Here is a 4,089-nt window from a genome sequence, read left to right as displayed (position 1 = left end):
CAGTCTTTCTGTTTCAATAATGTCAAAGCAATTTTGTCATAAACAAGTGCAACCAGGTTTGAAGGTGCTGTTTGGTGTGCCCAGGTCTCTGTCTAGAGGTGCTTTCTGGGTTCTTTCTGTCTTGAACAAAGAATTGTTTGAAATAAGTGCAAATGGTAATAAGGTTTTACATTTATTTAAATGTAAAGGTAGGAAAAGAAACAGGCTGTATAGAGCAAATTTAAGCCAAATAAAAGTGGGAGAATAACTACATTTTTAGGATGAAAGCTGGCTACTGTGAGAGAACACAGTAGCAAAGAGCTCAATATGGGCTGTCCTTTTGTTTCACTCACTCTTCAGGCTGACATAAGGTTTAGGCTGTCCTGTGAAAACACTGCCCAAGTTCTCTCTAGAAGTCCATGTAGGGCTTTGGGAACTGTTCTCTTTGTATGTGTCTTGGGATTTTGTAATTAACAACTCATGCCCACTTTCCCAGCCAGCTTTGCCATGCCCAAATCTCCTGCTTCATTTCTCACTGAGAGACACACATCCCCATCATTCTTCATGGGATGCTGAGGGAGTGGAGGTCTTTGTCTTCATACTGCTGCTTCCTGCTGAAAGAGGCCCCTACCTACTGGGGGTTATGTGCTCTATAACTACCCTGAGGTGTGGTGGCTCCCTGGCTGTACTGAAGAAAAAACAAACCTGTCAGAAGACAATGAGATAAAGTTAGTCACTGTTGTCTATTCAATAGGAGAAGGAAAGTAACTTTATTATGAAATTGGTGATGTAGAGCCCAAATATGAGGAGTAGTGGGTCAGATTGCCATGCTTCCTGTAGAGGAGAAAGTATGACACCCTTCCAAAAATCAAGGATGTTAGATACATTATTGAGTGCTTGAGATTCATACCCACAGCAAGATAACACACATTATATATCAATTAAAAGCAAGAGCCTCAATGTAGGTACCCATTTAAGCTGTGGTGGATTAAAATCATTAGTGACTCTACTTGTCTCTACCCAGAGCAATATTGGAACCTTACTTCTTGAAGAGGAACCTCAGGTCTTCCAGAGGTTCAGAGGAGTAGCTTTCTTCCTAGTCCTTTGAAAACTCAAGTGATAGTTTCCCACGTAGGATTTTTATACTTTGCACTGTGTCCCTTGAGGAAGAAACACTTTAATGGTTCCTCAGAAACTGGGAATAAGGCTAGGGCCTTGAGGGGCTGAAGACTGCCCTACTTACCTCCCTACAGCCTTTTGAGTTCCCAAAGAGACTTTAGACGTGTCTCTGGGACCCCTTGCAATGAATGACAGTGACTTGCTTAGGATGATTAACTGCCTCTAAGAGTTGTAGAATTTACTGCTTGTGCTTTATAGATGATTGCTTATTTGTCAACAAGGCCCTTTCTTTCAAAATTGCTGCATGAACATGTAGCACCAGAAAGGCATATTTGGAGTCTGTGTACCTATTTAGCTTTTTGCCTTTTCCTAATATCAATGTCTGAGTAAGAGCTATGAGCTCTGCTTTTTGAGCTGAGGTATCTTGGGGAAGGAGCTTGGCTTCAATGATCTGTTACAATTCAACAACTGTATAACCTCCCTTCAGCATCCTTGGACAAAGCTAACCCCAGTGGCAAACCACACATCCTCAGATCACTGATGTCCTGACTGCTTGCATAGGTCTAGGTAATCATCTATTCACAAAAGCAGAATGCAAGCCTTTATGGAAACCTCAGGAGTGTCTAGAATCATGGCCTGACATAGTCCCAAAAGGTAAAATCTGCTTTGGCCTTTGCCAGAATTGGAGAAATGACCTCAATTTTGCTACTAGGAGGACACTGTGGGACAATTAACAACTTATGGATGAATATTTGACCTTCAAAGTAACATGTCAGAGTAGGAGTAAAGAAGCTCTGACTAGGGCTTTCCTCCATCACAATTATGGCTATAGATCTAGAAGAGGGTTTTCTAGAGAAGGAAGTTAAAACAGAAGCCAAAGGAATTGAAACTGTCCATGAATCCAGAATCACCCAAGTTTTCTCTCAGGAGATGGAGGTATCTATGGACAGGGCCACTGCAAGTTACCCTGGATTTCTTCAGTCCTCTTTATCAGAGTAGGGGGTGAGGATTTTGGCTGGTGAAGCCCCTCTCTGAGCTGGCACAGTCAATCCTCCATTGCTATGAGTCAGGCACATCAGCTGCAAAGAGTTCAGTGACAACTGTCCTTTTTGTATCGTCCATTCCTCGGGCTGACATCAGGTTGAGGCCTTCCTATCAAAAACCTGCCTGAGTTCTCACAAGAAGTCCACATGCAGGGCTTAGGGAACTGTTAGGCTTGTGTGTCCTAGGAATGTGTAATTATCAAGTCATGCCTACTTTCCCAGCCAGTTTTGCCAGGCCCTAATCTATTGTCTCAGAAGTATCCAACAAAAACAAAACCAGAATCTTTTTATGGAATGAAGCGGGCTGCAGGGTTCTTGGGCCACTTTTGCTATATAGGCAGCAGAGCTGTAAGGAAAGAACTTCTTTGAGCATTTCAGAGATGAAACATCCTTCTCTCCAACTACTTCATGCACAAGATTATAGAAGGGTGATCAAAAATATGATGAATGTTTAGTTTTTTAAATTTAAATTAAAAGACACTGTTGACAAGAACAATAAGGTGTGTTTGAAGCAAGGGTATTTTAATAATTCTGAGAATTCATGGCAATATTTTTTAAACGTAATACTTTTTGTCTAAACATTCATTGCATTTTTTATCACATCCTGTTAATAAACTATTTATGGCAATTCTGTCAAGTAAAAACATTACAGTGGGTCTTTAGGTGAAGAAAAACAAGTCCAGAGCCCTAATTTATAAGTTAGTGTGAAAGGACCTTTAAGAATGTTTTGAGTTTTTTAGAAGGAAAAAAGGCCTGTCTTGAAGCTGTAGTTTTTCTTAAAAATACAGTTTTTTAGTCTTGATTATCTGTTTTTTACATTTTCCATCCTACCTCCACCAGGTTCTCAGGTCTGGCACCCTGCAGTCAAAATAACCAAGAAAGGTAAATGTTCTGAATCACTTCAGGCCATCAAGGCAGCCAAGACAATGCAACTGAAGACACTCAGGAAAGAAGACTTCCAAAACTGTTTCAGAAAGTGTCAAGATGGATGGGATACGTGTGTTGAAAGTGAGGTGAAAGTGAGGGGATGTATTTTTTAGGGGGATCCATGGCAATGTGCCTTTTACTGTAATAAATTCAAATTTTTAAACGTTCTGGGTTTTTGTTTTTTGTTTTTTTTTTTTCCTCATACGGTGCATGCTTGGGGTTTAACAGGCAACAACTATAAAAATCACTCCTCGTTAGCAACACGAAGACATGTACATTCTTTTGAATTCAGGACCTTGCACTTGCAAGGCAGGCGACGGAACCACTGAGCTAAATCCCCCACCCCTAATCTGTCCAAATTGGGAACACCCTTCTCCCAAGACCTTGGACCCCTTGTGACTGGCACTACAAAGTGGAACTTTAAAAGTTAGATGTTCTCCTTTTAGCAATAAGCTACTTCTCCAAACTTCCTGGTTAAATCAAAGAATACGTAGTGCCAACATCAAGAGGCCTGGAGCCCGGGCTCTTTTCCACAAGAGCTGATGATGGCTGGAAGAGATAAAACAAGTGCGGAGACCTGCACTGTCTCTCTGCATTTCCCTCGGCAATGTTCCTTACTACAATAGGCCCAGGCCCTTGCCTTACCTGCACACGGGAGACAGTGACTTGAGGCAAAGGGGCCGTTCCATCCCCTCGGAGCTAGCTTTGAATACCGCCATGCCTTTTGCCAAACTATATGGGCCCCTTTGATTTAGTAAGCAAAGGCACCTAAGCTTCTGAACCGAAGTGTGCGGTAACATTCGCACCTCCCGCCTCCCACCCTCCCTTGCAGATCTGGCGTCCAGAGCGCATCCGCAAACCTGGCGAGCAAGTACAAACCACTGATGGTGAGTGTCTAAGCGCACAGGCATGTGTGTTTCCACGGCTGAAAACTAAAGCCGGGCTCTGTCTCGTCCTCGCGCGGCAGGAGCGGGAAGACCGCGGTCTGAGGTGTCCCCGCCAGCGCCGGGACGCAGAGGCC

The sequence above is a fragment of the Fukomys damarensis genome, unplaced genomic scaffold (assembly GCF_012274545.1).
Source record: "Fukomys damarensis isolate Sample0158 unplaced genomic scaffold, DMR_v1.0_HiC HiC_scaffold_19, whole genome shotgun sequence".
NCBI classification, from domain to species: Eukaryota; Metazoa; Chordata; class Mammalia; order Rodentia; family Bathyergidae; genus Fukomys; species Fukomys damarensis.
This window is presented reverse-complemented; position numbering follows the sequence as displayed.